Consider the following 24,651-nt stretch of genomic DNA (forward strand, 5'->3'; position numbering starts at 1 on the left):
AAGTATTTACGAGTGAATTAGTGAATAAATTGTCAACTCGATGTCAAGGAAAGACCAAGTATTTTGCATAAGATGTCAAGGAAATCTGTGCAACATTTCAAGACTTGCAAAAGGAAAAATCAAGTGGTTCATTAGATGATATTGATAGATCATCAATTGGCGAGGCTCTATCAGTTAATGAGGCTGAAGATAATGACATAAACGATGAAAACAATGATGACATGGGTACCAATAGAGTTAATGTATAACTAAAATCAAGTGTGATCTTAGTTTTATATTCACTTGATCTTAGTTGTACATTGACTCCATTGGTACCCCATTCCATCACTGTCTTCAACATCTATTTCATCATCTTCTGCTCCTTTAACTGATGGAACGTCGCCAATTGCTGATCTATCAATATCATCTAGTGAACCACTTGATTTTTTCTTCTGCAAGTCCCGAGATGCTGCACAGATTTCTTTGATTACTTTGCAAAATACTTGGCATTTCCTTCACATCGAGTTGACAATTTATTCATTAATCCACTCATAAATACCTTAATATCAACCGCTACAACAAAAGCTTTATAGTAGAAGAAAAATAATTGAATCAAATAATAAGATACACTATCAAACTTGAAAAAATAGTAACGGAACATATTAGACAATCAACATTGTATAAAGCATATCAATCCTTATATTTTTCCCTATATCATAACTAGAAATTTTCTATTTGTTGAAATATAGAGATCGGGAGCAATAACTAAAGTTGAAAATACGCTATCAAATTTTGGAACAAAAAAACTTAATAGCACCAGATATTAATTTCTACGGTTAAGGTGCAAAAATACCCCTAACGTTTTGAGTCAGGAGCAATTTTACCCCTAACGTCTAAAATGGTACAATTTTGCCCCTAACGTTTGTAGCCAAGAGCAATTTTACTCCTAACGTTGGTCATTTGGGTCAATTTCAGACACTATTATAAAACACATATTTTTGTTCATTATTTTGTACCAATTGCATATCAATTCATTCTAAAAAAAGGATTTCATGTTTTTTATAATTTAATAATAAAATTGGAGATTAATATTTATAAATTCGGTGAATTTTTTGAATTTTTTTATCTAATTCGTACAAAAGATAATATATTTTTTATTTTTTAATTATTTTTTTTCACATCCCAACATATGTTTATGATTTGTTACTGATAAAATGACGCACATGTGAAGTGTAGATGATACGATTTATGACCGAGAAGACAGTTTGATGAATTATTTCTGAAATTGACCCAATTTATGAACGTTAGGGGTAAAATTGCTCTTGGCTATAAACGTTAGGGGTAAAATTGCACCATTTTAGACGTTAGGGGTAAAATTGCTCCTGACTCAAAACGTTAGGGGTATTTTTGCACCTTAACCCTAATTTCTACACATAATAAAATCCAACTTATAGGGACAATTCCTAAAACAATGCCAAGATAAAGACATTTGGCTAATGGTTTTACCATCCTACAACTATAAATATTATTACTATTTATGTGTTTTATATAAAAGACCCTTTGTAATGGGAAATTTACACAGAAATTCAGATTTGAAAAAATATCTACGTCACAAAATAATTTGAATTTTATCAAATTAAATAAACCACCATTTCTCAAAGTAACAATTCCTAAAAACTAGAAATTTTGAAATTCAACTCTACTTCCTGCCTGACATTTTTAAAATAGTTTTAATACTTTTTGATATATTATAAATTAAATTATCAGTACTGATGAAACTATAAATATTACTATTTATGTGTTTTATGTAAAAGACCCTTTTGTAATTACCAATTTCGTTCAACCGCATAATTAAACAATGAATGTACACAGTATTTTTCACATGGATCTTGATGATCATGTGAATTTGGTCACTCACCGTTAGATGTAGGCTGATTAAATCTAAACCTTAGAATGCTTTGAATATCCACCTTAGGATTTTAAACATCCTACATCTAACGGTAAATGACCAAATTCACCGTGGTTATTAAGATCCATGTGAACACTACTATGAATGTACAATATGGAGTTTTGAAGGGTTTTGGATTTTCACAGGATGAATGTACAAAAATGTCTATAAAGGCACCAAATTTACTTAGGTGATCAGAAAAGAAGTTAAAGTTGAGACTCAAACCATATCATATGCATTGGACACAACTCTAAGACCAAGTAACTATATTTGTTATGTTCCTTTTTATTGAAAATCTGTTTAACCGTTGAAGGTAAATTATTTATAAGAAATTGTGATTTAGTTTTGCAGTAAATAATTAATTTCCAGAGATGTCGTGATTAGTAAATAAAATATATATTTCTTCAAAAAAAAAAGTAAATAAAATATATATGAAAATTAAATATCGGGAGTTTAATCAAGAAAACTTGAAAATTTCAAGGAATTGAGAAAATTTGAAATATCAAAGGTTTGAATAGTTAAAAATAATGTATAATTTATATTTTCTTAATTTAACTAAATTTTTTTTTTCAATTAGAAATTTATTTATTTATTTTTCATGTGTCAAATTTTTTATATAATATAATAAAAAATAAAGCATTTTCTGTATATTTTTGCAAGAATTCAAGTAGGAGATATAAATTATGTGAAAATTTTAACTATTTTTTATTTCAATTAGAAAATTAATCTATTATTTTTTATTTTTTTATTATAGTTGTGGGTCGCTTTTTTATATATATAATATGATAAAAAAAAATAGTGCATTTTTTAATATTTTTTTGGAAGAATTTGACTAGGAAATAAGGAAATACAAATTATGTGACAATTTGATAAAGAATTTATTGATTTTTTAAAATAAATATTTAACAATTTGATAATAGTTATAAATTACAGCGTCTCTCGCATCCTAAGCCCTAAAACCAGCTTACCTAGCTAAAAACATCGTTTGGTAAATATAAAATGACTTTCCTTAAAACATCATTTGTTGAGCGCTTTTGATATTGTTTTTCCAAACTTTCTCAATTAAAAGTAGCCTTTGGTAAATGCAAAACTTCTTTCCTTAAAACGTGGGAAAGTTGTTTTCATGAAAAGCTATAATTTGTAGCATTTGCGGAAAGTAGCTATTACAACTTATCAAGAATGCTCATATTAAATTTTTTTCAAACAATAATAGTTATAAGCCACACTGATCTGGTCAATCTGGAACGACAGGAACGCAAAGGTCTGGGAGAATCGCACCACGGCGCCTACAATTTCCTTCTGCAATGCAACGGCTTTTCTTAGCAGATGGCGCCAAGCACAGGTAAAGAGCAGTTCAAGCACAGCTCTAAGTCCGACTGAGAAATGGAGAAAGCCGCCGGAGGGCCAGGTAAAACTAAATTTTGACACAGCTATATTTCCATCATCCGGGAGAGCGGGTTACGGTTATGTGATACGCAACCATGAGGGGAAATTCCTTGCGGCGGGGAATGGTATGTTGGGAGCTATAGCGGATCCACTCATTGCAGAAGGGATGAGTTGCCGTGAGGCTCTAAGCTGGTTAAAGCGGGCATCGTTTCACAATGTTCAAATGGAATCGGATTCACAACTCCTGGTGTTAGCCTTAAACAATCCCAGTGAGTTAGTTTCTCCCTTTGGCATTATAGTAGAAGATTGCAAGGTTATGATCTCAGAACAAGAGATTAAGTCAGTTTCATTTGTTAGAAGGTCTGCGAATAATGTTGCTCATTTGTTAGCACGAGCAGCAGGTTCAGAGTCTGACCTTGAGGTCTGGGTAAATAACCCCCCTCAGTTTATTTGTAATGCACTGAATTTTGATAATCAATAAATATCCTTTTCTGTAAAAAAAAAAAATAGTTATAACTTTCACTATAATCTAATATATATATATTTTTTTTTTATTTCTTGACGTTTAGAACTTTTATTGTGGTTTTTCTAGAATACTTTCTCTAATACTTCCCACATAGCCGATTCTGGATGCCATGTCAATTCCAAATTGGCATGTAGTTTTCGAAAAAAGTAGTTGTCACAACTTATCAAGAATATTGATATATTTTTTTTTCACAAGTCATAAATTTCAAATATAATATAATATAATATTATATATCTTTTTTACCAATGATGGTCTTTTTGCTCGTGGTTTTCCTATTGCCGATTTTCCTTTTCTTTCTTTCTATCGATTGATCACCCTCCAATGAAACCTCCCCGGTCTTAACCTCTTTCTTCTTCCTCTGCCTCACTCTATGAGTATCAACGAGTGTCGAATCCTTAAGGACACCGCATAACAGTCCTATTTTTTCCCCACTTGCTTCACTAAACATGCTCTCACAACCTACAGCCAAACCCCAGCCACTTAAAGTAGGCATAAAAACCCTAGTTTTAAGAGAGAAGCAAAAGATAAAGGGACTAACATCAATCTCCTAGCGTTCACTTGTTGTAGCCAAGAACTAGGGGTGTGCATCAGTGCGGTTTAAACTACACACAGAACTGAACCAATTGAATTCGGTTTTTTAGTTCAGTTTTTTTGACACTTCGGTATCGGTTTTATTTTTTAGTGCATTTCAGTATCTGATTCGGTTTCACAAAAAAATATAAAAAACCGCATCGCACCGAATTATGTATATTCTATATTGTTTTATATATATATACACATATATTTGAATTTAAAAGTTTAGTTTTGTTTATTGTTGTTGAGATAATAAGCTAATATGAATATATTTTGAAAGTATTTTAAATTTTTTATTGTTGAGGTAAATTTAACAATGAAATATAGTGATTTTTATTTATTGTTTTTATTCTTTAATGAAATTTGGTTTGTTCGATTTAAAACCGACCCGCATCGAATATTTCGGTTCGGTTATATTTCGATTTTATATGCTATTCGGTTCCGTGTTGATGTGAATTATTTTGGTACTTTCGGTATTCGGGTTTTTCGGTTCGGTTTTAAATCGATACACACCCCTATTAAGAACGACAGTTACACTCTAACTAATAGACGCTTTCCACGAACAACAATACAATGACCTAGGCTCTCTTTGCTACTTTTGGTTCTTTCTCGCTCTCAAGAAAAATTCAAAACGAGCCAAAATTTGTTACCAAGCAAATTCGCCCCTTTTATAGACAAAAGGACGGGAAAATAAAGATTCATGATGTATATTGCTAGTAACAATAATCTCAACCCACGTGTCAGTCTTACACGGATATTATTGTGGCTCTCAATGATGCACGTTCTTCCACAAGCACACCTCATTTCCAAGTCACAAAGTGATATGTGGTGCCCGCGTAAACTAGTGCTAACCTTGCACCTCACTACCAGTCCCCACTAGCAATAGGGATGACAATGGGTAGTATATCCGCGGGTATCCGGCACTACCCGATCCTAATGGGACTATCCGTACCCCGTATAAAAGGGTATGAGACGGGTATGGGATCAAAACCATTACCCGTTAGGGTAATGAGACGGGTATGAAAATACCCCCTAGGGTAGGTACTGTAGACACCGAGTCGGAGGACCTGTGACGAAAACCTGAAACAAGACGGTTGAAGCGGTTGATTCCGGGAGTTTTAACGCGAAAAAAATGTATAATAATAAAAAAAAACGAAAACGAGAGGTCAGTAGGAGTCGCGATCGCCGAGTGGACGGCTCGCGAGTGCTCAGCAACGTGGTGCGAGCGCCTAGCGGCAGTCGTCGCGTGCCCGACGACAGTTGGACGCACGCCCGACAACGCAGGGTGCACGCCCGACGGCCGCTAGGCACGCGCGCCCGACAGCGCGGAGCGTACGCCCGACGGCTGCTGGGCGCACGCGCCCGGCAGCCTCTGGGCGAGCGCCCCACGATGTTGGGCGAATGCCCAACAGGCGTTGGACGAACGCCCAACAGCGGTGGGCGAACGCCTAACCTTCGTTGGGCGGACGCCCAACCTATGTTGGGCGAACGCCCAACTTATGTTGAATCACATGTTTATTCGAAGCAGGGATATCACCGTTCTTTTTCAGTTAGACACGAGTTAAGCAAACGTGTATATCGGGCCATATTTCTTGTAGTTTTGGTAACGGTCGAAATGATCGAGTCATTAGTCAAACCCACAGTCTCGTCCATATGGCGCAATTATGCGGTTTAGCTTAATTCGGCTTTGTGATTTTAAACGGCGTATATACCGGCTCGAGACACGTATTTAACGGCATTGGTTCATTTTCTTTAACTACCCTCGGGATGGATATACATCGTAGATACAGAATGACTTTGGTCGTTTGTTTATTTTTGGCTTTTCTTTTATTTTCTTAGTCACTTTTGCGGACACGTCCATTTCTCTTAAGAACGACACCAGGCATAACGTAAGAGCTTGTCTTTTATTCGGAAGGGACGGGCCACGTTTGCGAAACTCTTTACGTTACAGCGGGGTCATTCGAAACATAAATGTTCTTTGTTTTCGTTTTGTCATAATCTCGTTTTATCCCAACCTATTTAAAGAATGTGAATAACGGCCACTGTTAATATAGTCTTTTGAATCGAGATATAACTATCCTTAATACCAAACTGATTCATACCAATACGTGCTTACGTCATAACGCATTTCCTGAACATGTGCCTTCTTCGGGACACGGAAAGGGACCAGATGGGTCGCACAAGTTGGGCGAACGCCCAACGAAAGTTGGGCGTTCGCCCAACATAGGTTGGGCGTTCGCCCAACTAGTGTTGGGTGATAGCCCAACCTACTTCGGGCGACGCCCAATTTTAATCGGGCGTCGCCCAAAGTTTCCGGGGATCCATGCCTATATAAGGCACGGATCCCCATGCATTTAGGGGGAGGGGGATTTTGGGAGAGCTTTCTCACTCTAGACATTTTTAGAGAGAGAAAGTGAATTTTTTTGAGAAAAATATTTTTTTTTCTCAAAAAGTCCGAATTTCCCAAAAGCTAAATTTTTTACTAAAAAGACGAAAAACACAAAAAAACCGGAAAATCACAACTCGTGGAATCAACGGACTTCGACTGTCAGATACCGATCTTGAGGTATTATCCGAGGACTAGACTCGTTTTATTTTATTTATTTCCTTTATTTATTTAGTTTTATGTTATAATTTTGTTTATTTAGTTATTTATTTATTTATCACGTTTTACTTAATTTTTCGTATTTATTTAATTTTCGTCTCGTATTAGATAAACGTTCGGTTTTGTTTTAAAATAAAAACCTCGTTTTGATATCCCAATACGAACCATGATCCGATTCAAAGGTAGTTCGGGTGTTAAAAACGTTGTAATTATAAGTTTTAGAAATTTTTTCTAAATAACGTTTTAAATAAAAAAACATCGTTTAAGAACCTCCGTTATAGACTATGATCCATGTTTTGTAGTTCGGAGTTCCAAAACGATAGAATAGATCTAATTTAAGGTGTTTGAATAAATCTGGAAAGTTATGGACTTTTTCTGTAATTCTTCTTTTTCTGTCATTGATTGCTGTTTACCGACGGATTTTCCGTCGGTAAATCTGTTGGAACTCTAAATACCCATTTTTGAGCCTTTTTATTACTTCTTTTAACATTTCTCCTTAAATATACGTCTATTTAATTATGTAAAATATTTGATAAATGTACTTTGGATTTATATAATTATTATTTACATATTATATATCTATTTATTCTATATTAAGAATTTGATTTATATTGATTTGATTTTATAAATTATATATAAGTATATATGTATAGTTTTTTGGACTTTTGGATGATTAATTGATTTTTGGGGTTATGATATAAGTTCTATTTTTGAACCGAAAGCTATTTTCTTATTTGTAAACTTTATTCATTATTTTCATGAGTTTTGATTATAGTATATCATACTTAGTGTTATTTTCATTATTATACATATACTTAGCTATATTAGGTGGTATCCTTTACTTGGTTTTCAAAGTTATATGTATGTCATTATTTTTTAATATATAAGTATATATATATATATATGTTCATTTCCTTATTCTTTTGGCATTTGGGGATATATGTTGTAAATTAGTTTTCAATTGATGAATTTTGGTTTAGTTCATTTATTGTTGTAGTTATATTCAAGTAAGGATTAATTGAGTGAAAAGGGGAAAATAAATTACAAAAAAGAGAGTTTAATTTGTTTGTTTAAATTAAAGCTTTTCTAGATGTTCTTAAAGTATAAATAATGTTTTCTTGACATTTTTAAATCATTTCTTAAAATATCACGTTTTAAAACCTTAATTCGTTCCAACGACGGATTAAGCGGACCTTGTAATTAAAATTGCTTTTAATTGTAAATAATAGAGTTTTGGATTGTTTTCCTAAATGGTTTTTTGAACAAAATAAATTGACTTGTATGCTTAATCACGTTTTCTTGTTAAAACTTTTATCTCAACATTTTCGAACGCTCGAGTCGTTCCAACGGCGATTCGAGTGAACGTCATTAAACGGGGTTTTGAAACGTACCTAAATCGTTCCAACGGCGATTAAGATACGAACCATGTAAATAAACTCGTTTTTGGGAAGTGAGTTTAGTTTAGAGTTAGTGTGTAATACGAAGCATAAATCACATTGTAAACAAATCGATTCTTTCTTCTCCCCCCTCTCTCTCTTATGTATCTTGAACTGATGTAAATGGGTGATTCTTTACCAAAATGGCCTTCAATAACATATGCTCAAAACGGTTTTCAAAACGAGAAAGAAAAGGTTTCAAATGAATTTTAAACTTAAAGAAATATGCGATTAGTCCGTTATCGCCTAACACGCTGAGTAGGAGGCCGGTGGTTCATAATCGGGCGATGTCGGGGTGCCTAGTAGCCTTTCTCCGGAAAGGAGCTAGCCTTCTCAGCTCGTACCTAAGTTTCCCGAACCCTCACCGGTCTCCCGCAAGGGATCGGTGTTCATTTTCCCATTCGTGGGTGGCGACTCTTCCATACTCCGAGCTCCGGTCCTGCCGAGCAGCTTGATTCCACGATTGGTTGCTTTTGGCGCCAATCACCGCTTACGTCGCCATGAGGTGTCCGCCCGAGAGATTAGGTCGCGGCACCTCGTCTAACAAGTGGCGACTCTGCTGGGGAAGCGAGAAATTTGATTCCGGAAGGCGTGTATTAAGCCCTTAACGGGGACGGATCGTATTATTTCTTTTCGTATGCATTCATAAGCACTATTGCAAACCTTTTGGGTAATTTCCGTGAAACCTCTAGCGAGAGTCCATTCATCGCTCGAAAGAGGCTAGTGTAAGTTCCCCCTTACAGTAAGGCGCCAAAGGCTCCCCATCCATTCGTTAGGGGCGAATTTGTGCGGTCCTGTGAGGTCCCGCGATCAGCCGTGTCAGCATATAGTAGCCTTAGAAGTTTCCATAGGATTACCCGTTACCATTTTTGATGTGATAAATGAATCAGTTCGTGTTTTCAAATTGCCATGATACGTGTCTAATCCTAAAATATGTAAAGAAAATGAAACGATACGTTAATATATACTCTTAAACCGATATACAAACTACCCCAAAACATCGAAACGATTCGAACTAAAGACGACTTAGTCATCTCATATGAATGAACTTGTGCGACCCGTCTGGTCCCTTTCCGTGTCCCGAAGAAGGCACATGTTCAGGAAATGCGTTATGACGTAAGCACGTATTGGTATGAATCGGTTTGGTATTAAGGATAGTTATATCTCGATTCAAAAGACTATATTAACAGTGGCCGTTATTCACATTCTTTAAATAGGTTGGGATAAAACGAGATTATGACAAAACGAAAACAAAGAACATTTCTGTTTCGAATGACCCCGCTGTAACGTAAAGAGTTTCGCAAACGTGGCTCGTCCCTTCCGAATAAAAGACGAGCTCTTACGTTATGCCTGGTGTCGTTCTTAAGAGAAATGGACGTGTCCGCAAAAGTGACTAAGAAAATAAAAGAAAAGCCAAAAATAAACAAACGACCAAAGTCATTCTGTATCTACGATGTATATCCATCCCGATGGTAGTTAAAGAAAATGAACCAATGCCATTAAATACGTGTCTCGAGCCGGTATATACGCCGTTTAAAATCACAAAGCCGAATTAAGCTAAACCGCATAATTGCGCCATATGGACGAGACTGTGGGTTTGACTAACGACTCGATCATTTCGACCGTTACCAAAACTACAAGAAATATGGCCCGATATACACGTTTGCTTAACTCATGCCTAACTGAAAAAGAACGGTGATATCCCTGCTTCGAATAAACATGTGATTCAACGAAACGTTGATTTTCTATAACCACGCTAAAGGTGATATATCCCGTAGATTGGAAGGAATAAAGAGTTGTTGTTAGCCGAAAGATTACCGTGTGCTCAAATAAGACTCGCCGTCTTTTTACGTAGCCAAAACGAGCAAACGGATTCTTAACGCTAAAAACAAACACGTTACGCGATGAGTCCGTTCCTTAAAATAAAGAGTGCTTTCATCACTGAATGAACACGTGGTTATGTCTCTCGATAGATCCAAAAGATCCCGTCGTAATCCAAAAATCGAGAAACGAACCCACGCGAATAAAAGGGAACGAGTCATTATCAATAACGAACGATTGGACTGAAAGAATAACTCGTACCACGTCTGAAAAACCGAGATGCGCTCAAAGGGAGTCAAAACCCGAACTAATGCATCTCGCAAAAGGACAAAAGACGAGTTATCCCGAAAGGACAATCCAACTTGGTCGATATCTTAGTCACTGAACGTTGATACGTCAAAACGAACTGTATTGTCTGATGGATGATTTACTTTTCCGCAATAATCGCCGGCATCACGCGTCCTCTGGACCACGATGTGAGCCCATACCAAAATCTTAGGAAAGAGACTTGGACCAACGAGTGTGTGGAGGAATAAGGATGGAAGAGAGATGATGTGATAATTGTGATTGATATCTAACATTTTCTTTCTCTTGTTGCGATCTGATTACGCGTTATGTACGATTTTCGCTAACTAGTTTGTTTGTATAGATTTATATCTCGTTGTACATCAGTCGAGTCAGATTTAAGTTATAATGCATTCTATGCTTAACGAATCATGGTAGTCATGCCATATAGAGCATTGCATGCTAACCAAATTGCGTGCAGCCATTCTAGGTTTCGTAGACTTAGGACGTGTCGACCCCAGCGTCGCGTGTCATTCAGGAGGCATACCAGTTATGTCGTGACGTATCCCATACGTCTTTGCCTTGTCGTACCTATGTGTTGGGACGCATCCTATGCGTCCTTGGCATGTCTCGTGTGTCTTCACCATGTCGTTTGTATGCTAGCTAGGAGGCATGTCCATTATGTCGTGACGTATCCTATGCATCTTCGCCTTAGCATACTATGCGTATAGTAGCGTACCTCGTATGTTTTTCCATTATCATAGGAACTAGTCAGAAGGTATAACCATTATGTCATGGCGTATCCCCCATGCCTTGGTTTTGGCATACCCCGTATGTCGCGTCATCTCCTGTATATCCTTGCCCTGTTAAGAGGCATACTGTTCTCTCATGACGAATCCCCTATGGCCTTGATGCGTCGTGTCATCATGCGTCCACCCGTCAGGAGTCCCACCTGTCATGTGGTGACATATTCCTTGTATCTTCACTTTGTTGTACCCCGTAGGACGTAACGCGCCCCATGCATCTTCCATTAATCATCCAGGCACCAATCAAGAGGCATACCCGTTATGCTATGACGTATACCACATGTCATTTCCCTGTCGTGCCTCGTATATTATGATCCATTCCTTGTGTCTCTACCACGTCATTAAACACTGGTCAGAAGGGGTACCATGTAACGCATCATGTACATCTCCGCCTCATTCCTTGCGCCAAGCAAGGGGCATGAGTTGCATGCCCCATATGTTAGGGCATATCAGGTGCTTGTTCACCATGTTATGTACGTTAGATGAAAGGCATACCATTTGGGATGTGACGTAGCCCATACGTCCTTACCCCGTCCCATCTTCCATATCGTGGAGTGTCCTATGCGTCTCCATCGCGTCAGGTATACACTAGTCAGTACGTGTACTCGAGGCGCCGCCGTGCACCGCGTACATCTGGGTATTGTCAAAGTCGTACATCGCGATAAGTCGCATATGCGTTTTCCATGTCGGATACGCTAGTCTAGAGCCATACCCCGTATGTCACGACTTGAGTTCTCGCCTTGCTAGGTGCCTAACAGAAGACATACCCCGTATATCGCAATGTATCTCGTGCGTCTTTACCATGTCTCGCATATCTGTTGAGAGGTCTACCCCGCATGTTATGATGTGTCTCATATATTAGTCCGGGGGAGTACTTTTAGGCCCTAAGGTATTCCCTACGTCTTCACCAAGTTATACTGTGTGTGGGATATGTCGCACATATCTTTATCGTCCTGTTCATACCATTAGGGGGTACCGCCTGCATCGTGACCTGTCACATGCGTCTTCGCCATCGTGTTTAAGTCATCCGGAGACATATCCCATATGTCGTGACGTACTCCGCCTCCCTCTATCATGGTTAGGAATACCAAACTGCTTGGTGGTCGTACCTCGTTGTCATAACATTCACCTCGTGGGGCAGATTCCGTTCACTTTCCGCATGGTCGACTCGAGACACATTATGTATGTTGACACGTTGCTGACAACATATCGATAGATCAAAGATTAAAAAAAAATTTATCACGACGTCGGTTCCCTCAAGACTCGAATTAACCATTCATCACATGTCTCATACACGTCCTACTTACGCCTCAAGACATACCATGTATGTCGCTACGCCTTAGCCAACACATCTCAAGATTATGACTGGTACCTTGATCTCAAATAGAACCATAATCTCACGGGTCGTCGTCACCTCCCTTTCGTATCTCAAGACATACCCATGGATATCGCCACGCTATACACAATGCCCAGGTGATTCCAAATTACGTTGTTGTATTATCCATGCCCCTCACCTCGTAGGTTGCCATCGTGACCTTCGCATGCTAAGACATGTCGCATGTGTCGGTGCGCCGTGCACCTATACTCCAAAGTTACGTGGTTGTAAGATCGAAACCTTAGGGTCGAGTGAACTGTTTCATACGAATCTCGTTTACCTATCGTCATTCGCATCTAGGGAGGTAATCCATACGTAGCACCTCCGTATTTCAGAATTATGGGCAATACCCTGAGCTTCGAAACGAACCCTTGACTGGTGTGTTGTCCACGCTTCCCATTTGTACCTTTAGGTGCGCCATGTGGGTTGTCATAGTGTCCCCTCGTCTTTACATCATCCCACTGTCCGGACCCCAAGTTCAAATTGACCCTCTGACGCACGCTTCACACGAAGTCATGGCATCACATCCGCGCTTTAACTGGCACCTTATATATCGCCTCGTCACATCTAATGAATCTATACGTCATTGTACTAACCTCTTGGCTAGTAGGTCATCCTCATGCCCCATTGGTACTCTCGGCCGTACCTTGTATGTCGACATGTCATTGTACTAGGGTAACCCGCGCATCCTTGGTCTTCTTGAGACACCCCGTCACATCTTCAAAACAGCCAAATCGATATGAGACGTACCAGGTGTGTCACCGTATATCGTAACACGTCAGTATTCCAAAACATGTGACACTAGTGCTTCGAACACGTATCAGCTTTCGGTGCATATCCCGTATGTCACCGCTTGCGCTTTGGTCACACGATGGGCCTTGTCAAAATGTGCCCCACATGTCGCCTTGTCATCAGCAATATTTGCAGTCCACGAATATGTCATTAGGCTATCCAATTCTGGACCGACCTTTGACACGCGTTCCGTATGTCATCCCTCGCACCTTACTCACATGTCAAGGACTGAGTAGTTTATACCACCCAGTCAGGGTTAAGCTTGTGGCACACACCCCCATACGCGGTTCGGTACGTCCAGTTCGCATGTCAAATGTCGAGTCACTCATGTCATTGAGTTTAAGTCGAATCTGGGGCAAGTTCATATATGTCCTCACGTGCATCTTGCTTACATCTCCAATGTCGAGTCATTTGTATCGACAAGTTCAAGTTGAACTTTTGGCACGTACCTATCATATAGAGTGATTCATGTCATCGAATCCAAGTCATACCCTTAGGCACGTACCCTATTGGCCGTCTCGAGCATCCCGCTTATACCTTGACACACTGAGTCGTTCATGTCGTGAGGTTCCTATCAAACTCTTGACGTACGCCCTGTAAATTGTCACTCATATCTTGAGTACGCCTCAAACATCGGTTTGTTTATATTGTCAAATCCTCGACACGCTCCCCCTACATCATTGGTATTATTGTCTATGCGCCTCAAACTCCGAATTGCCTTACTTACGAATCTGAGACATATGCCCTATGTGTCGCTATTTGGGTCTCGCTCATATCAGTAGTATCAAGTTGTTTGTACCGCGGCTAAGTCCAACATTTGGCACTTACCTCGAAGGTCTTGGTTTGCGCCCTCGTGGCTCCTCGAGTTGTTCATAGTAATAGGTTCCAGTCGAACTATGGATGTCTACCCTGTGTGCCATTACTGGTATGTCAAATATCGGTGATGGACCCAATACGTCGTAAATATCCACATAAGATCTTTAGGGATTCTCATAAAACATATCGTCGTCAGGTTTGCGCTATGAAACAAATTGACCTTCGACACTTACCAGGTAAGTCGTCGTTTTCGTCTCGTTGATACCTCGATCGGATTAGGACACCTCTCATTCTACCAGACGCACCGATGTCCGCAAATTCATCGAGGTATTTGGGTCTCTAGCTTAAGTTAATCCTTGAACCGCACCCTGCGTGTCGGTATCATGTCTAGCTGACACTTCCAATGTTGTTAGAAGGTACCTCTTGAGTCATATCTGTGCTTCATCTATACCTAAAGTTGGTCAGATAATACGTGTGTCGTATGCGTACCCTATTCGTGTCTCGTACCTAGCATGTTGGATTTCCCCCACGATGGTTGAAATCCCAAAATCAAGCCATCACATCATTCGTGAGTTGCGTATAAATCAATCGTGGGGGCACATCAAGTGGGACTCCCATCATGCCGTTTGGCTACCTCTAAGGCATACCACGTACGTCACCGTATTTCCTAAATGCACCATGTTTCAAACCACTCTGCCCAGGCACTAGTGAGCCAAGTAGGAGTTAATAATTGGCACATACCTCGTGTGTTGACATATGCATCCTATTCGAACCTCGAGTATCAGGTATTCCGTGTGCATTATCCCGTCAAATAATACCCATCATCGTAATAGTTTCTTTCCAGGAGAAGCTGACAATTGGCGCACATCACGTATGTCACTCGAGTCTCCCTTATGCCTTAACCTGTTTAGGGCATGTCCCGTGCGTCACCACTTTCTGCATAACACGCCAAGGTTCCGTTGGTACGTCTACGTATTTGTGTCTTGGGTTTAAACTAACCATTGACCCACACCCCATATGTGGTGGTCTCGTTCCGCTTGCTTCTTATTTAGGACACACCCTCTATGTCGACCTATTTCAGGAAACTTGTGTTTCCCAGAAAGACGGTTCCTTGCTATCAGTATCGTTACCAGGTAAACTATGGACACATGCCCCACACGTCTCCATCATGGTCTGTTTAGGTCTCGGACATACCATGAGCGTCACATCAGCCCGTGTAACGCCCCGTATCTTCGAAGTACGTCATTACAACCGATGATGACAATCCCTAACATACACCTCATACATAGTCGCTTATGTTGTTTTTTTTTAGATCGTGAGTCATGTCGATGTACCAAGTATGTCATTCCCCCCACTCATGTCGCTACCCCTCGAATGTATCTACACGTCACGGATATCATCGGGGTACACTCTCATCTACTTAGCGTCCTAGGGAATTTTACTCATCAGGAGGGTCGTCTCAATCTCACAAGTCTCAGTCGTGTCAAGCGTCATTTAACATTATACAGCTTGTGAAGCATTACGAGGTAAACTCGTAGGGTTCATACTAATGTGTGCATAATAGTTGAAATGGTTTCAGGCATTCGCACTTCCAAACAGGTAAGTTAGCATAGACGACCGAAGTGCTACCGATGACTCTGGTAAAAAAGAAAAAGAAAAAAGAAGGGGTTTAGCTCCAGTCAAATCGTGTTTATGTTGTAAGAAATAAAGCGCAGACCACGAATCATGCATAAATCATACATCCATCTATAGGAGGCACAAGTAGATAGCTTTAGCATTCACATCGCACGTACATTGCATCATCAAAATTCATAATGCCTAAAAATCTCCACTCACCTATCCTTTCTCTTTCCTTATTAGAAACCCAACTCATGGCCCAGTCCAGCAATTCAAACCACAATCTTGAGAGCCGTGTGCAAGGGGCTTTAGCCAAATACATCTTTTCTGATGAGTTCAAACGTGCTCTTAATGATCCGGAGAATACTAAGCATGAGGGGGTTGAAAATTCCCAAGAGATGATAGGAGGTTTCAATCTTAAAGGAACCCAAGGAATCCTTCAAAGTAAAAATATTGTCTCAACCAAGAGACCATTGGAATTGCTACACTTGGATCTTTTCAGACCTATCCAGCCACTCAGCTTGGGAGGTAAGAAATTTTCCTTGGTCATTGTAGACGATTTCTCTCGGTACACTTGGATCATCTTGCTGAGTAGCAAGGATGAAACATTTGAGATGTTCACCACATTGATTAAAAAACTTGAAAATGACAAAGACCTAAGAGTAGCTCATATTAGAAGTGACAATGGTGGAGAATTCAAAAACCAATAGTTTGATGAATTCTGTGAAACCAGTGGTATTGTCCATAATTTCTCTGCTCCTAGAACACCTCTACAAAATGGGGTTGTTGAAAGGAAGAACAGAACAATTGTCGAAATAGCTAGGACAATGCTGAGTGAAAATAGGCTTCCAAAGTATTTCTGGGGAGAAGCTGTCCACACAGCATGCTACATTCTAAATAGGGCTCTAGTTAGACCTATTCTTAAGAAAACCCCATATGAACTTTGGAAAGGACGAAAACCCAACATTGGCTACTTTCGTGCCTTTGGGTGTAAATGTTTTATACTCAACACAAAAGATAATCTTGCAAAATTTGATGCCAAAGCTGACGAATCGATCTTTTTAGGGTACTCAACTAACAGCAAAGCGTATAGGGTATATAATAAACGAACTCAGGTTGTAGAAGAATTTGTCCATGTTGAGTTCGATGAAGCTGACCCTGCAGGAAAGTCAACTCAGCTCACTGAAGATGAACCAAGCTCAGCTTCCGCTGATCAAAATGGAGCCTCTGAGTCATCAATACAAGGGCTGACCAAAGGTAAGCAAGAGATTGAAATAACCTTTGCTGACCAATCTATTCCTGTAGAGATTGTAGAAACACATGTTCCAAACAACTCAACATTACCCAAAGAAATAAAAATTCCAAGAGGACATTCAGAGAAGTCCATTCTTGATGCTGTTGACAACAAGCTGATGACGAGAGATCAGCTTAGGAAGTATCTCAGCAATGTTACCTTCGTCTCAGTGCATGAGCCAAAGAATTTTGCTGATGCTGAGCACGATGAATACTGGATCAACGCTATGCAAGAAGAGCTTGATCAATTCATAAGAAATGAGGTATGGGATTTAGTACCTAAACCTAGGAATCAAAAGACCATAGGAACTAAGTGGGTCTTTAGAAATAAATTATATGAGCAAGGCAATGTAGTCAGAAAGAAAGCTCGACTTGTAGCCCAAGGCTATAGTCAGCAAGAGGGCATTGACTATGGTGAAACCTTTGCACCTGTTGCTAGGTTAGAAGCTATACGAATACTGTGTGCTTATACTAGTTTTATGAACTTTAAATTATATCAAATGGATGTTAAGAGTGCATTTCTTAATGGCTTTATAAACGAAGAGGTATATGTTAGTCAGCCTCCCGGGTTTGAAGATCCAAAATTTCCAAACCACGTTTATAAACTCAAAAAGGCCCTATACGGCCTAAAGCAAGCTCCAAGAGCTTGGTATGAGAGGTTGACCAACTTCCTGCTGACCAGGAATTATGTCAGAGGTAAAGCTGACACAACCTTGTTCATTAAGAAAAAGGGTAAAAATACCCTACTTGCACAAATTTACGTAGATGACATAATTTTTGGTGCTACTAACGATTCTATGTGCAAAGAGTTTAGCAAACAGATGCAAACTGAGTTCGAAATGTCTATGATGGGCGAACTCAACTTCTTCCTCGGACTTCAAATCAAGCAAGGTAAGAATGGCCTCTTCATAAGTCAGTCTAAGTATGCCAAAGAAATGTTAAAGAAGTTTGATATGGAAGAATGTAAGCCCATATCAACCCCAATGGGTACTGACACGGTCCTTTATGCTGACGAGAAAGGTAAGTCTGTAGACAACAGGTTATATCGAGGTATGATAGGCTCTCTACTTTATCTTACTGCCAGTAGACCAGATATTCAGTACTCGGTATGTTATGGCACAAGATATCAAGCTGACCCTAGGGAATCTCACTTAATAGCTGTAAAAAGAATTTTCAGATATTTGCAGAGCTCAGTTAATGCAAGTTTATGGTATCCAAATACAAGTGACTTAACACTGATTGGATATACTGATGCTGACTATGGACGAGATAAGCTGGAATGAAAAAGCACTTCAGGAGGATGTCAATTCCTAAGAAGCTGTCTGGTTTCGTGGTTTAGTAAAAAGCAGTCATCAGTAGCCTTGTCTACAACTGAAGCTGAGTACGTCACTGCTGGAAGCTGTGTGGCCCAAGTTCTATGGATTAAGCAATAACTTGAGGATTATGGCGTCAAAACAGAAACAATATGCCCAAGTTCTATGGATTAAGCAACAACTTGAGGATTATGGCGTCAAAACAGAAACAATAGAAGTCAAATGTGATAACAAGAGTGCCATTGACTTATCTAAAAATCCAATCCAACACAGCAGGATGAAGCATATCAGCATAAGACACCACTTCATCAGAGATCATGTACTCAAGGGTGAGATCAAGCTGACCTATGTATCAACAAATGAACAGCTTGCGGATATCTTTACGAAGCCCTTGGCTCGTGAGCAATTTAACATACTAAGGGAAGCTATCGGTATGTCTAATCCTCTTCAATAAATTCTATGTGCTAAATTGAATGTTGAGTGATTGCCATGCTAAGTGATTTGTGATAATTTAGTAACTGTTGCATGCTGAGTTAAGAATGACATGAAATCACCCTAAGCTGAGTAGACATACATGCTGAGTGATTTCTTCCAAGCTGAGTTACTAAGTCTACAAATCACTATCCTACGTAAAACTGACTACTCAAAATCACAAACGTTTGATATTCTTAATGCTGAGTAAAACCCATTTAAAACATTAAATGCTAGCACGCGCATTAATAAGCCACCTAGGATAACGTAAGCAATAATGAGAAAACCCATGCGCTGAACGTGTCATAAATGCCAGAATCTCTGTCGGTTGATAATCTCGAGGTTAAACGGCTAGTTCAACGAATAGGATCATTTAGCACCTCTATAAATAGTGGAAGTTTTCCCACTTATCACTCTTTACACACGATATCCTTAGCATTCGAATCCATCTCTCTAAATCTCAAAAATCCTCTCAAAGAATTCATAGAAATGGAGAAATCCCAAAATCCTTCCGGTGGCGGTAACAACGACGACCACACCGATGAAAACCCTAAGTCTCCTTCTCAACAAGGTCAGCATGACCTAACTCCAAACAGAAACCCCAAAACTGACCTAGCAACCTCTTCAAAGAAGAAGAAGAAGGATAAACAGCCGAATGAGAAATTCTTCATCAAGGTGTACCCAAATGTGAAGAATCATGAGGTTCTCAGATGTAGATGGTTCTCCCCAAGCTTCATAACACATGAGCAGCTGTTTTGTGAATGGATTGCGAAAAACGGATGGGCTGGACTCTTTTCGCTTGCTGGAAGAACCTACCCTAGATTAGTCCGTGAATTCTACTCCAACCTCTGTGTTGATGGAAGTGATGCTGACCATCTAGTCACTCACGTTAAAGGTAAGAAGGTCACCATTACCCCTTCCTATCTCGCAACCTTGCTAAACCTTCCAAACACCGGAAAGGAATTCAGGACCACTAAGGAAAAGCTTGACCACACAGCCACCTTCTGTAAACCTGAGGGACACAAAGGGGAAATACCCAGCACGTGCATGGGGCAAAACCAAAAGATGGCGCACTATATACTAACCAACTTCATCTTCCCGAAATTCAATACAGCATCATCCGCGTCAAACTTCGAGCAGTGCTTCATTTGGCACATGCTGACCTACAATCCCCTCAATATGCCCGTATTTCTGGTAGGCGCACTCCAAAGAAGTACTATCAAGCTCAGGCTGGGTTCTCTTATTACCCGAATTCTTGAAGATCACCAAATCGACTTGGTAAATGAAATAGAAATGGTGGGAACAGAAATTACAGCTGCTTTGTTATTTGGGTTAGTATACAACCAACCTATCAAGCCCAAGAAGGGAAAAGGGGTCGTCGAGGCAGCTCAGGGGGAAGCTGAGGGGGAAGCTCAGGAGGAAGATGATGATGAGCTACCTCAGGAAGAAAATATCGTTGTAGCCGAAGCTGCTATCCAAACCAAGCGAGAAAAGAAACGTAAGGCAATCCAAACCAGCTCGAAGGACGTTGATGCTGTCCCCAAGAAAATTCGGGTTGTCTCTAAGGGGAAGAAAATTGATGCTGACCAAGGCAAGTCAGCAGAGAAAAGAAAGAGGCAAGATGAGCCTGAGGAGCTAGAAAGTGAGGAAACTCCTCTGAAGAAGAAAAAGAAAACTGCTGAGCTGAGTCCAGTTGAAGCTGTTCCTCTTGGATTTGTTGTTCCTGATGATTCTCACTTCATCAGAAGCCAAGAGATTGACCTTGAGCAAATTCCTGCTGATCAAGAAGCAGAAGAACTAAGCAGTGATGAAGATCAGCATGACACTGATGAGGATATTGAGCAATATCAAGAAACTCATACTGAGCAAGAACAAACAGGCAATATTGAGCAAGTTGAAAGTCCAGCCATACAGGATGAGATAGGTGATGCTGAGCTCCTAGAGCAAGAAATAGTCAGGGAAGGGCTCAACACTGATCTAGGCATAGAATCATCTCTTGATTCCATTCCTGCTGACCCACCTCCCCCAAAGACTAAAAAGCTAAGAAGGCTTAAGAAGAAGGCCTACAAGTCTCCATCTATTGACCTCCTGGATGATTCGCCTCCGATGGATGAGATCACGGACCTTACAACTACTCACTTCAAGTTCTTCTCATCACATCCTGAGCCCTCCATATAGGAAAACCAAGCCTCTGTTACTCATACCGAGCAACACGCCAAAACTCCAGAAAATCCAAACCAAGCCGAGCAAGAATTCGAAGTCCTAGCTGCTCAAGGAGACAAGCAAGCTAAGGAAAATCCTGCTCAATCTGAGGTGCCTCCTCCTGCACCAACTCAAGTTCATATTGAGCAGGTAACTATCTCTGCCGATCCACCTACTTCCCATCCTATTTTGCAGAACATTAAGCAGTCAGCTCCTGTTGTTCATCCACATCAAAGTCCAGTTGCTGACCATACTGGCACTTCTACTCAAAGACACCACCAAACACCTCCTCAATCTGGTGCTACTAGAATTCCGGCCACTGAGGTAAATCCTGAGGCACAATTTTCCTATCTTAATGCAACTGAGTCCGGCCGTCGCATCATCGACTCGGCTCAACATCTTCTCCAGGATCTACATAATTCTCATGTCGATGCTGCTGGGTCCGCAAATGCTGAATCACAAGAGTTTTCATCTGTCACTCAGCTTCTCAATGAGATCAAGAATCTCAAAGATTTAGTAAGTGTCATGACCTCAGTCCAAGCCCAGCAACCTAAGCACGAATCCTTTGTCAAGCTGACTGAGCTGATCTTGATGATGGTGAATCACATAAATTCACTCCAAGGGCAGATCAATGTCTTACCTACCATCAACATGGGCTATGCTACCTCTGCTGAGCTAGATCATTGCTTTACCAAGCTGTCTTCTAAGCTGACTAGTGCTCGTGATCTTCTCTCTTCATCTTCCCAATGCACGATGGATGAAATTAGTGAAACTGTCCGTCTTCTGAATCTGAGCAAAGAAGAGATGGAAACTGATGTGGTCAAAACCAATACTATCCTTCAGACTACTCAGAGTTTATTTAGGCATGTACGTCACACAAATGCTCAGCGTGACATTTACGATAAGGCTATGCTTAAAATGTACCATCAATCGTATGCCCAGCTAGCAGAAGCAGTATCTTGGCTAACTAAGTCACAGGAATACATGCTCAGCATGATCAGCTCAACTATTCGCGTCCCTGGTGCAGTTCTGGATGATGGAGTTCCAGTACTTGATGGATTATTTGAAAGCACAATGCGCCTCAAAGCCTATTCAGTCAAGCTTGTTGGTCCCTGGTAATTAGTTCCAAGGGGGGGTTAGGAACTAATTTAACTTTTTCGCGTTTTAATTAAGCTGACTGGAAGTTATTTTGAGAGTTTATTAACTCAGCTTTTGGTCAGCTTGGTGAGAAATGTTTCAAGACAGCTTTAGTCAGATGTTAACTAAAGTTGTTTTCTTGTGAGTTGAGAATTGACACTCTTGGAGGTCAGCTTCTAACTCAGCACCACTTATTTACTCAAGGTCAGCTTAGGCAATTTATATGCTAAGTAAATATAGCAAACAATACATGCAATATAAGAGAGAGTTCAGAGATTACTCAGTATCACTTATCCTGGTTCGACCTCACTGCCTACGTCCAGTCCCTAGAGTCCTCCGGGCTTTTTGAATCCAATACTGAGCTCTTTAATGGTAGAGCACAAACCAATTACAAGGCAATTGAATATGCAAGAGTACCTTCCTCTATTTGTCTACTCAACTCCTACTAAGTGCTACAACCCAGCACCTAGATTTCTCTACCACTGAATGCTTACAACCAAGCACTCAGCTTAACACTCTCAATATTCCTATTGATTACAAACTTGTTCTTTTTATGCTAAGAACACTTTAGATGATTACACAACAATCAATCTAGCATTTACACAGAGAATGGAAAAATTGGTGTAAGATCTTTTTGTTTTTGAGTGCTTTCAAGATTTTCTCTCCTTGTATTTTTCTCTTGATGCTTCAGTGATTATCCAAGGTTCTCCATTGTCCTTTTATAGAAGGAAAACTGCAGATTTGGATCGTTTGAATTGTTGTTACCGTTAACACCAAAATGGCTCTTTTGGGGGATAGATTCTGGTCAGCTTCAGTCTGTTCCGCCATTCCCTTCCTCTATTTTCTTCAAGCGTCAGGTTTTGTCTTATTGCACCAGACTTGTCTTTTTGCGCCAGTTGTCTTTTACCAATAATCCAACGACCCATGTTTCTTGGAATTAGTCTTTTGTGTGTCTTCGAGGTTCCAATTATTGGTGCAGAAGATTTGCAGACTTTGTCCTTTAGTGAACGGATCCTTCATGCTGTCCTGACTGTCACTCAGCTTTCTTCGTTATCTTCGGATGTTCAACTTCTAAGCTGAGTTCCTTCTTAGTTAGCTTCGTTCTGGCGACTTTGAAGGAAGCTTCTGATGCTAAGTTCTACTCCACTCAGCTTCTCCTACTTTCATGTTGAGTTCCGTTTAACTCAACTTTGGCTTATGCTGACTTCTGACCTGTCTTACTTTATATATCGTATATTTTTGCACTCAATATTGAACAAACACATTATTACAATTAAATCAAAGCATTTAAATTTAATTGTCTCTTAATCATGGATGATTTTGTCAAATCAAAATCTTGTGGAAAAGGTGTTTCAACAAACTCCCCCATTTTGATGTTGGCAAAATACATAATTATGGAACTCAGTTATAAGTTACCCCATGATTGACATTTTTGAAATAACTCCCCCGTAAGGGTTGCACATATTGTCTTAAACTTTCCAAGGTTTTTTAAGACACTTGTGTATGCTGACTTAGATTTAATGTTGGATTTTTCAAGATCTGATCTTTTTGAATTTTAAGTCAGCTTTCAAAAATATTAAAAGTATGTTGTTACTCAGTTTATTACCTAAGTGTTTTAGAGTTAATGTATACTGAGTAATTTTTTACTTCTTAATTTATTTGTTCAATTTTATCAACCAGTTTGAGGAAATTGTACTTGACATAGATTTAAGCAAAAAGATAAAGCCAACCAGGACATATAAATGTTTCTATGCAAGTTCTAAACAAACAACATTTACTAGACTAGACTACATCTAGTTCTACTTCTTCTTCTTCTTCTGAGCTTGGTGGTCAGCATGAGCAATTCCTTTGCCTTTCTCTTTACTTCCAGAAACATTACCAGCAGGCTGAGTTCCTTCTTGACTTGTCTCCCCCGTTTTGCCATCATCGGGCTTATACAGGAAGGTTTCATTTCGAGCTGCAGTTGAGAGATAATGGGAGTAGCGCTGAAGCCGTTTTGTGCTTTCACCCAAACCGTCAATAACAGGAACACTGTCATCCTGGACATGCCTAGGAACCCGGAAGGAGCTGCTGATCATGCTGAGTAGGCATTCATGGGATTTGCTTAGCCAGGTGAGCGAGCTGGTGATCTGACCAAAAGATTGATGGTATAGTTTTAGCAAGGCAGAGTCATAAAACATGCGCTGGGCATTGTTGATGCGCATTGCCTTCACTGTTGGAGACTGGATCAACATCCATCTGTGCTCTGTGGATGTTGAGTAGGCTGACTG

This window comes from Euphorbia lathyris, chromosome 2 (assembly GCF_963576675.1).
Source record: "Euphorbia lathyris chromosome 2, ddEupLath1.1, whole genome shotgun sequence".
Classification (NCBI taxonomy): Eukaryota; Viridiplantae; Streptophyta; class Magnoliopsida; order Malpighiales; family Euphorbiaceae; genus Euphorbia; species Euphorbia lathyris.